Source organism: Myotis brandtii, unplaced genomic scaffold, assembly GCF_000412655.1.
Source record: "Myotis brandtii unplaced genomic scaffold, ASM41265v1 scaffold23, whole genome shotgun sequence".
In the NCBI taxonomy this organism is placed as follows: Eukaryota; Metazoa; Chordata; class Mammalia; order Chiroptera; family Vespertilionidae; genus Myotis; species Myotis brandtii.
In genome coordinates this window covers 3,060,064-3,071,233 of record NW_005358649.1, presented here as the reverse complement: position 1 = coordinate 3,071,233, position 11,170 = coordinate 3,060,064, and the positions used below count along the sequence as shown (strand labels likewise).

Here is an 11,170-nt window from a genome sequence, read left to right as displayed (position 1 = left end):
GGCCGGGGGAATGTCAAGGGGGGGAAAAAAGGAGACATATGTAATACTCTTTGTAATACTTCAAGAAATAAAAATTATTTTAAAAAAAGAAAAAAAATATGTAAAATAAAGGCTAACCAAAGCTTGATAAATTTCAGGGTCTAGTTATGCTGTATTTCTGGGACCACAGTGAAACCTGGACATTATAGTCAACAATTCTGGATCATAAAGTCCAAAAGTCATTCAGACAAGGCATATCAGACAAAAGAAATAGTGACTTCATATGTGTTTTATCTCCAATAAGGCAAACATTTTTTTACATTATTAAAACTGTAGAGACAGAGATCCTGAATTTTTTCTAAGAAGCAAGCAGTTATTGATGGAAAATAATTGTAAAGTAGCCATTATTATTAATACAGTGGTTGAAATGTTATTGACTGTTCTCTTTATTTCATGTCCTATGTTCGTTATTTTATTTACTTGACTTTATAGATTATTTATAAGAACTTTCATAGGATCCCAAAAACTTGAATCTCTCTAACTCTATTTTTCTGATAATCCTATATAATAAAAGGTTAATATGCAAATTGAACCTAATGGCAGAACAACCAGAATGACCGCTCGATCGGTCACTATGAGGCGCACTGACCACCTCTTGGACCCTTTCCCCAACCGACAGGCTCCCATCGCCCGATGGCAAACGGGGAATTGGGGGTGGGTGGCGGGGGATGCAAGCGGCGCCAGGTCAAGGTCCCTGCCCCTCCGGTCGCCCCACACACAGAGGGCAACCCACGGCAGGGATGGGGCCGGTGAGCAGGCGGGAATAGCCGACCTCTTGGTCCCTCCCCTGGCTGGCAGACTCTGATTGCCTGATGGTGAACAGGGAACCAGGGGTGGGTGGCAGCGGGGGGCGGGGCCAGCTGCAGGCAGGCGGGGAAGATGGCCCTGAACACAGGCCAGGCCTAGGGACCATACCCACGCACAAATTTTGTGCGCCGGGCCTCTAGTGTTTTATAAACTTTAACATGACTTTTCCTACTGAAGAGTTTTTCAGGAACTTGGCCCTCTCAGGAAGAGAGAGTGTTGGTGGTAAAGGGTTCTCTCCTGTTTGCATTTTCAGAGTGGGTAAAGTCTAAATCTGGGGTGGAGAGCAGGGGTGGAAGGAAACAAATCACATTTGCTTCTAAAGCATCTTACTACTCAGAACCAACTTTTGCTGAACACTGAAGTGTTCATTTCATCACCCTAGGCAATCATTAAGTTAAATTGATGATCTAAACTACTGCCAGAAGATTAACCTATTCCCCTTTTCTTTTCTTAAATTATGTTATTTATTATTATGAAATAAAGTATTATAAAATATAATCAGTAAATTACATTTATATGTTTTGAGGCAAATACAAGTAGTATCATAGTTTAGGGGGAAATTATCAGATTGAAATATAAAGAAGAGTCCTTCATGTCTACTTGTATAACTCATGACCACAAATATTCCTGTTCTTCCCAAATAATCTGAAATAATTTTGACAAGATCTTCTTCTATGACAATTATGAGAAATGAACAAAATCTGTAATTAAACCAATAATATCTGTCCTGATGAAATTTATAGAAGAAAAATAAGATTGCCTTTATTTTCTTTAATCCTCACCTGAGAATATTTTTTCCATTGATTTTTTTTAGAGAGTAGAAGGGAGGCAGGAGGGGGAGAGAGAGAAACATCAATGTGAGAGAGACACATCGATTTGCCTCCCGCATGCCCTGAACCGGACTGGAGATTAAACCTGCAACTGCGGTATGTGCCCTTGACCTGGAATCAAATTTGTAACCCTTCAGTCTTCAGGCCAGCACTCTAACCACTGAGCAAAACTGGCCAGGACAAGATTGCTTTTCATCAAAATACTGTTGCTTAGAAAAAAAAAACATTTTAAAATGTTATGCAAGACAATGAATTAAAATGACTTTTAATCAGGTCAATATACATGTCGAGGTGGTTCTGATTTTCTTTACAATGTGTTAAATCTTTAAATTAAGGCATCTATTAGCCCCCCTTAATAAATACATACTAATAATATTCATCCAGACATTCAAAAAAGGCATATCAGACAAAAGAAATAGTGACTTCGTATATGTTTTCTCTCCCATAAGGCCTTGGAATGTCTCCAGTGACATTTCCCTATAGCTATTTAGTGAAAACAAAAGTCCCAAACCATCCAACTACTTGCTATCAGAAGCTTGTACTTCCAAAGGGGCCTTGTTACAAAGAGATATGACAAGGAAAAGAGTTTTATATGAGCCAGCCTCTCTTTGAAGGTTAGCAGGCTGGAAGGTCACTTAAAAGACTCTAGGGTTTCTTTTCCACTTTCCTCCAAATCTCATCACACAGCCTGACACCTGTTCTGTCCACAAAATAAAACTGGGCCCTAGAGAAATGATTAACTAATGGTTGGAGAATGCCAACATTTTCTTTAAAGAAAGGGGAGAAAAAAACTTGGCAAGAACAATAGTACTTTACATTTGCAAAGAGCTTCATGGGATACAAAGCACCTTCACATCCAGTATTTTACTTGTTTCTTCAAAGAGCCCTATAAGCTAGGTAGAGCAGCTGTTATTTCTATTTTACATAAGGAAATTGAGGCTCAGAAATATTAAGTGATTTTCCTATAGTCCTCAAGTTGTTAAGCAACAGAGTCATAATTTGAACCCTTCTTTAAATTCCAGGAACAATACTCTTAATCACCATTCAGGAAACGCTGAATACCATAACCAGTGGACAACTTTCTATAAATATAGTCCAGTCTCTCAAAAAGAAAAGAATGGCAACTCTTTATATGTTAATGTCATACTGAACACTTCTAAGAGGTATGATTCTTTTTCTCAATTTTCCTAAGATTTCACTAAATATTTTCTTTCAAGGAAGCAACGGAGAAACAGAATTATCTCAACTTTGAATCTCAAAGTGGAAAACTCTAAGGCATCTATAGGCATCTTATCAATAAGTCAGACACAGAGAGAAAGCTGGAGGTCTAAGAGACAAACCAGGAAATCTGTTTCCATGAAGAGCCGAACAAACAGCTCAAGGGGGTAAGAGAACAGATCCAGGCTGCTGTTCCCGGGAAGCCAGCTCTCTTTCTTCACAGCTTCCTGGTGTATGTCTCTGCCTGTAAGCAGTATTATGAAATAGTGTGATTTTAATCAGCTTTGACTGTACCTTGCTCTAAAGGTTTATTCAGTGCAGTCCTTAGAGGCACATTACCATTCGGCCCTATTCCAGGGAAGAAGTCTGTTCTTCATCAGCTGTAGAAAGACAGGAGTGCTTTTGTCTCACCATTCCAGAGCAAGAGAAGGACCTAGGACACAGGCCTTGCCAAACTACAACCACACTGTAAATAGGCCAGTGTGTAACCCAATTCTCCAGTAATGACTTAGCAAAAGTATGTCAAAATGACAAAGTCTCTAAGACCACTCAATCCCCAGTGACATTTCCCTATAGCAATTTAGTGAAAACAAAAGTCCCAAACTATTAAATATATTCTGCACAACCCAGCACAAATGTTGTCTAATGCTACCAATTCGTATGGCCACTTGCTCCCAGATTTTATAGATTTCTCCAGAATATCTGAGGACCTTCAGATATATTCATTCACTCATTCAACAAATAGTGCTAGACACTAGTTATATGGTAGGAAACACTCATAGTTTGTTGATTATATTATAATAAATGAAAGTCTTATCTCTACACCCATGAAGATGATAGTCTAGGTAAGAGATAGTCAATAAACAGGTAAATTAGTAAATAAACAGATTGTAATTACAAAGTAAGAAAAGTAATATAAAAAATTAAATAAGTAAGACACTGTAATAGGAAGTGACAGTTCCTGGATGGGGAATGATTTTTAGAAAGGATGACTAGGGAAAGATGTTCTGAGGACTTAAGCTGAATTTTGAAGGATAAAAAAGAGCTAATTACATGGGGGAAATCATATTAAAAAGCACTCCAAACAAATGACCTGAACAAAAATGCTAAAGTATAAAAGAGCATGGTGTCTAAACACATGAGAGGAAATCATGAAGGATAAAGTATAATAAGCAAAGATAAGAACATTGAGATTAGAACGGCAAGTATCATAGTGTAAAATATGTGAAACCTTGTAGTCCATGACACAAAGTTTTAATTTTATTTATAAATACAGTGGGAAATCAATCAAGTATTTAAAGCTGAGAATTAACATAAACCTACCTATATTTTTGAAAGACCATTCACTCTCACTGGTATTTGGAAATGGATTAGAAGAAGATAAGACAAGAAGAAAAACACCAGTTTGATGCCACTGTTGCAGTTTATGCAAAAAACAAAAAGTGATGGTAGATTGATTAAGAAGATGTCAGCAAAGAGAGAAATGCAAACAAATTCAAAATATATTTTGGAAATAAACTTTGAAAGTCTTATTGATGGACTAAAGGAATGGAGTGAAAGTTGAGGGAGAGGAAAAAAACACAGATGACTCCTAGGTTTCTGGCTTGAATGATGTAAATTACTTAGAATTACTTAGAAGAAGATTAAAGGTAGAACAGGTATCAGCAAGAATGGTCAAATGGGGATGTGGATTAAAATTTATGTTTGGTCAAGGGGGGAAAAAAAGGAGACAAATGTACTACTCTTTGTAATATTTTAGGCAATAAAAAAAAGTTTAAAAAAATTTATGTTTGGGGCATATTAACTTGGCAATACCTGTGAAACATTCAAGAAGAGATATCAAGTAGGCAGCTATTTGTGTAGGAGAAGAAATCATCTAAAGACATGCTATTTGTGTAGGAGAAGAAATCATGCTAAAGACATAAATCTGAGAATCATCAACATATAGCATATATAACGTTATGGGACTAGATGATATCACCCAGGAAGAAAATATCTAGACACAGAATTGGACCTATGACCAAAACCTGAGGAACCCAAACACTTAGAATCTATATATATATAAGCCTAAGCAACCAGCCAACCGGCCAACTGGGCTGACCAGCTGGTAGCTATGACGCACACTGACCACCAGGGGGCAGACGCTCAACACAGGAGCCGAAAGCACAGGCATGGAAACATGGAACAGACTGATGAATCTCAGAGGGAAGGGGAGAGGAGGGAGGGCAGGAAGAGATTAACCAAAGATCTTATATGCATACTAGAGGCCCGGTGCAAGGATTCGTGCACCGGTGGGGTCCCTCGGTCTGGCCTGTGGGGATCAGGTTGAAACCAGTTCTCCAACATCCCCTAAGGGGTTCCGGATTGCAAGAGGGCACAGGCCAAGCCGAGGGACCCCACCGGTGCACGAATCCAGGCACCGGGCCTCTAGTTTAAGAATAAAAAAACTGTCAAGGGATAGCTTTGCAGAACATTTGGTCCTATCTAAAATGTCCCTGGAGACATTTGGTCCATGCCATAAAGTCCTTAAGATTTGGTCCTATACCAGTGATGGTGAACCTTTTGAGCTCGGCGTGTCAGCATTTTGAAAAACCCTAACTTAACTCTGGTGCCGTGTCACATATAGAAATTTTTTGATATTTGCAACCATAGTAAAACAAAGATTTATATTTTTGATATTTATTTTACATATTTAAATGCCATTTAACAAAGAAAAATCAACCAAAAAAATGAGTTCGCGTGTCACCTCTGACACACGTGTCATAGGTTCGCCATCACTGTCCTATACCAAAACATTCATGGAGAGATTTGGTCCATGTTAAAGCTTCTACCTCACTCTATGTGCCATTACCAGCTAGGTTACAGAGGCAAGAAGGGTTATTATTGGCAATACAGCCACAGCTCAATTATTTAAAACTAAAGGCCCAATGCACGAAACTTCCCCTGGCTGCCGGCACCTGCTTCCCTCTGGCACCCGTGACCCAGGCTTCCCTCGCAGCCCTGTCTTCATCCAGAAGGTCATCCAGAAAGATGTCTGGAAAGACATCCAGTCTAATTAGCACACTACGCTTTTATTATTATAGATGAGGATATTTCTTATGTAGACATTCTATAAGCCAAAAGTACAAATAAACATTATGGGCTCTTTGAATCCAGTGGTATTTTCTAAGCGTGGATGTTTTGGACAGGACCAAATTTTAAAGACCTTTGGCATAGGTCAAATGTCTTCATGGACATTTTGAAAAGAAGCAAATGTCTACTTATCAGGTATAAAGAAAACAGAAGTCCAAGTAGAGGTTAAGTCATTTGGTCAATCTCAGAAAGTCCCTTTGTAATAGCTGAGTTATATCTTATTAATATTGAACATTATTATTCTCTTAGAAATTTTTCATATTTTTAAGACTAACTGGTTTCTAGAGATTTCTAGAGTAGATATCTATCAGCCACCCCACCCCCTTCTATCACAAACACCTCTCCACTACCCAAATACCTGGCCTGGGATTTAAGCATACAGAATAGATGCTTGCATAGAGCCAGACTTGCATACACCTTCAAAAGAAACTATGACTTCTGAATCTAATGATATCTTGAGCAAGATTTGTCTCATCCAATTCCTCCTTTCTTTCACTTCTCAACACCCAGCCTCCCTCAGCATTGTCACAGTCACCTTTCCAATTCCTTATCAAGGGTGCCCCAACAGACTGAGCTCCTGCACTTTTCCTTCACCAAACATTTTATTAATATTTCTTTTTTCATGTTTTCATTGGGGGGGATGAGAGGGAGGGGGTTTGTTCTTATTTTGTTTGATCTTTTTGTTTGTTTTTTCACCAAACATTTCACGGATTCATTAGTTGCTCAAATTGAAATCAGAAAAAACAATTCATATGATTTGATGAGCCAATGAGTTTAGCTTCCATACCAGCATAGTTTGCTAGGCAATCACACATATTAGATGTAGCTACTATATAAAAACTCTTACTATAAAACATTTTTTAGAGAAAGTCTTTATACCTTAGTACAAAACTCTTAGTGTAATTTCTTGGCCTCATTTGTTACCCATGGAAAATGTATCTACCACTTGCCTTTACAATATCCTATATTTCCAAATTGTTTCCCAATTGTTATCTAACAACACCAGCAGTATGCCAGGTGTATGTTATACCATGTGTATGCTAAGACCTTTACATGCACAATATCATTTAATTTCACTTAATGATAGTCCCATTTTGCAGATGAAACCTTTCATAGCAAACATTTTTAAACTCCTTTCAGTGTCATAAATGTTATAGAATTCCTGACTTGTTAGGAATTCAAAATTATTTCAGGGTCAGCACAAGGTGAAATTCAAATCATTAGATTATTTTGTCACGGAGTATTGTCCCAAGCATACAACACTAAAAAGAAATGTACATCATTTCCTTTGTGTTCTGTTTCACATGTCTTTTGTTCAGAGATAAGCAAAGATCTACACAGACAGCAAACAAGTTAGCATTTACAACATTCCAATTATCATAGTGAAGTCTGGGATTACATAAAGTAAGACATAGTCTTGGTCTCAGTTGCTTATAGTCTAGTAAAGAAAACATACTTTAATTATGCAAAAATAGAGACATTCTCATTGTGTTATGGTATTAACTTTCCATTGTATAATATAAGTTTGGTACTTGGCTGGATCATCTTAAATAAAGTCTAACTATAAAAGTGTTCAACAATACATTATACATGGCATACAAAACATTTTTGTTTTCTATGTTCTGTTTATCTAAAACCCATTTAGAAATTTTTCTTGGTGTTTTTTTTTTTCATAAACCAACCAATGTTTTTTACTTTAAAAAAGTGATTATTGCCAAACCGGTTTGGCTCAGTGGATAGAGCGTTGGCCTGCGGACTGAAAGGTCCCAGGTTTGATTCCGGTCAAGGGCATGTACCTTGGTTGCGGGCACATCCCCAGTAGGAGGTGTGCAGGAGGCAGCTGGTCGATGTTTCTCTCTCATCGATGTTTCTAGCTCTCTATCCCTCTCCCTTCCTCTCTGTAAAAAAATCAATAAAATATATTTTTTAAAAAAATAAAATAAAATAAAAATAAAAAAGTGATTATTGAGCTCTCCCCTTCTCTCCTCTCTCTCTCTCTCTCTCTCCCTCCCTCCTTCCCTCTCACTTTCCTCCCTGTCCCTCTCCTCTCTTAGCTCCATAATATTAAAGAGAAAATATTGCTATCAGTAACTTCCAGACCTGGGATTTCGACTTTTGGCTATAACAAGAACAACAAAAACCCATATGTTTCATTGTCTCAGCAGATGGCACCACCTAGTCCAAGCAACAGCAGCAGTGGGAGCAATGGAAATGACCAGCTGAGCAAAACCAACCTCTACATCCGGGGTTTGCAACCAGGCACTACTGACCAGGACCTTGTCAAGTTGTCTCAGTCATATGGCAAGATTGTCTCCACTAAGGCCATATTGGACAAGACCACAAACAAATGCAAAGGCTATGGCTTTGTGGACTTTGACAGTCCTTCAGCTGCACAGAAGGCTGTAACAGCACTGAAGACCAGTGGTGTCCAGGCACAGACGGCAAAGCAACAGGAGCAGGACCCCACAAATTTATTCATATCAAACCTCCCACTGTCAATGGATGAGCAAGTACTGGAGGGAATGCTGAAGCCCTTTGGCCAAGTTATCTCCACTCGAATCCTTTGAGACACCAGTGGGACCAGCAGAGGGGTTGGCTTTACACAGAGAAGTGTAAAGCCATCATCACCCACTTTAATGGAAAATATATTAAGACACCCCCTTGAGTTCCAGCCCCATCAGATCTGTTGCTTTGCAAATTTGCTGACGGTAGTCCAAAGAAATGACGGAACCAAGGAAAATTTGTGCAAAATGGACGTGCCTGGCCAAGGAATGGAGACATGGATGGTGTGGCCTTGACCCCTCCACAGCTCTTCAGAATGGGTTCTACCCAGCAACTTATAACATCACTCCCAACAGGATGCTCGCTCAGTCTGCACTCTCCCCATATCTTCCATCTCCCATGTCTTTGTATCACAGAGTAACTCAGACATCTCCTCCACAAGTACCTACCCCATCATGGATGTACCACCAGTCATACCTCATTCAGCCTTCAGGTTCAGTTCTGACACCAGGTATGGATCACCCCCTTTCTCTCCAGCCTCTCTCCATGATGGTACCTCTTACGCAACAACTGGGCCACCTCTTCCTCAGCACCACGGGCACTTATATGCCAACAGCTGCCGCTATGCAAGGAGCTTACATCTCCCAGTACACCCCTGTGCCTTCTTCCAACATTTCAGTTGAGGAGAACAGCGGCCAGCAAAATCAGGTGACTATGGATGCTGCCTCAGATCATGGGGTCTATTCTTTCCAGTTCAACAAGTAACAGTGGACTCCCCTCCCCATCTTTGTTGAATACAAATGAATTCTTGGAGATGCTGATGCTCCCAGACTCCAGAGGGCTACAGATCATCTGTGGGCCCTGATAAGACCTAACACTTGGCCATCGTTTTGCACAGGACTGGGCCTGAGAAAGAAATCTCTGCACTCCTGTCCTCTGCTATTCCTCCATTCCTGATGGAGCCTCGGGGAACCAGGGAACCAGCACTTTTTGTGTGTGCTACATTCAAAGAAATAAAAAAAAAACTTTTTTTTCTTTCTTTTGCAAATAAAGTTTTATGTGCTGTTGTGTGTTTTTTTTAAAAAAGTGATTCTTGAAAAGATCTGTCCAAAATTATCTTTTTATAGCCAAAATTATCTTTTTGCCAGGTCTTAAAAGATTCATGTTACAGTCGAATTGGACCATCTATCTGCTTTACCCAAATCTCAGGAAACCAGAAATGGGGCTTGGCAAGTGGGAATGGGTTCGTTGAAGGTCAATCCACAAGATATCATTAGTGAACACAGTCAAGGAACATTACAGTTACTATCACCTTACATATCAATGGATATAGACCATATTTTCTTCTGAATCAATCTAACCCTATCTTCACTTATATGCTAAAGTCATATGGAAACCAAATTAACTAAAACGGTCACTTGATCCATAGAAATTAAGCAAAGTATTTTTGAAATATTTTGCTTTCCTCTTTTTTATACCATATAGACATCCATCTTCTTTGGGCAATGGGGTGAGATTAGAACTGTTGCATAAAGGGAAATACAAGCTAGTGGCCACTTGTTAAATTTTTAAGTAAATAGCACAGGAAATAGTCTTGAAAGTCAGGCTTTACATGAGAGAAAATGATTTTCTACATTTCTTTATCTCCCTGTTTAACAAATGAAGAGTCAGATCTAGCTGACTTAATCATAGATTTTTACATAAAGGGGGCCCTGATAAGGTAACAAAAAATGTGAAAACCTATTCTTTCCTTTGCAGATGAATTTGGGGAAGAGGAAAAAAGACGGGGGTGGGAGGTAGCAAAAGAAACAAGTGTTTTCACACTTACCTTCTCTAGGCTGAAGTCTCCGAGTGAAGAAACTTTTAGATAAGAGAAAAGAAATGTTGAGGGCCAATGGGGCTCTTTGCCCTTTGACACTCAAGAATGAAACTGCTATGCAAGGCAACCCTATGCTAATACAGTACATCCCAGCAGAGTAAAGAAGGCAGAAAAGGATAGTCAAGCAGAGAGAGGGCCTGATTATCATTCCTAATTTGTCACTTGGTGGAGTAAGCCCAAAGGTTTCCACATATCCATGAGGAAAGAATGGAGAAGGTAACAGGATAGCAGTCATGATGTTGGGCCTTCTATAGTGAGGATCAAAGAGCCCCAAATAAGAAGCTATATAGGAGGCAGCCAGTGTTATTTGCAGTACCTGGCAGAGACTTGAGACAAAGGCAACATCAGTGAGAGCCAAGGTAAAGCCATGCCAGACAGAATGGACCACCATGTTGTGACAAAGCTGAGTATAAAGTTTCATCTGGAGTGATATCAGTTGCAGATTTCAGGAGCAGATGCCAATATAATACCTAGGAATGGAGGCCACTATATCTAGTTCACCAGTTATCAGCCAGTGTATACTAAAGGACCAGCACAAGGCCAGAGTTTAAGTCCTCATCCCCCATGCACTTGAATGATAATTCGAAGAGGAGCAATACCATTGTTTGCATTTGTACTTCAAATAGGAGGCAGAGAGAGCTCACTGGCCTTATATCTACTACTAGAGGCCCGGTGCACAACAATTTGTGCACTCGGGGAAGGGGGGGGTCCCTCAGGCCGGCCTGTGCTGTTTTCACACTTACCTTCTCTAGGCTGAAGTCTC

The 11,170-nt window shown here is 39.5% G+C and overlaps 1 pseudogene; it reads left to right on the top strand.

Annotated features, from left to right (window-relative positions):
* Positions 1-8,091: 8,091 nt before the first annotated feature.
* LOC102253493 lies at positions 8,092-9,321 on the top strand (annotated as a pseudogene).
* The last annotated feature ends 1,849 nt before the right edge of the window (positions 9,322-11,170 follow it).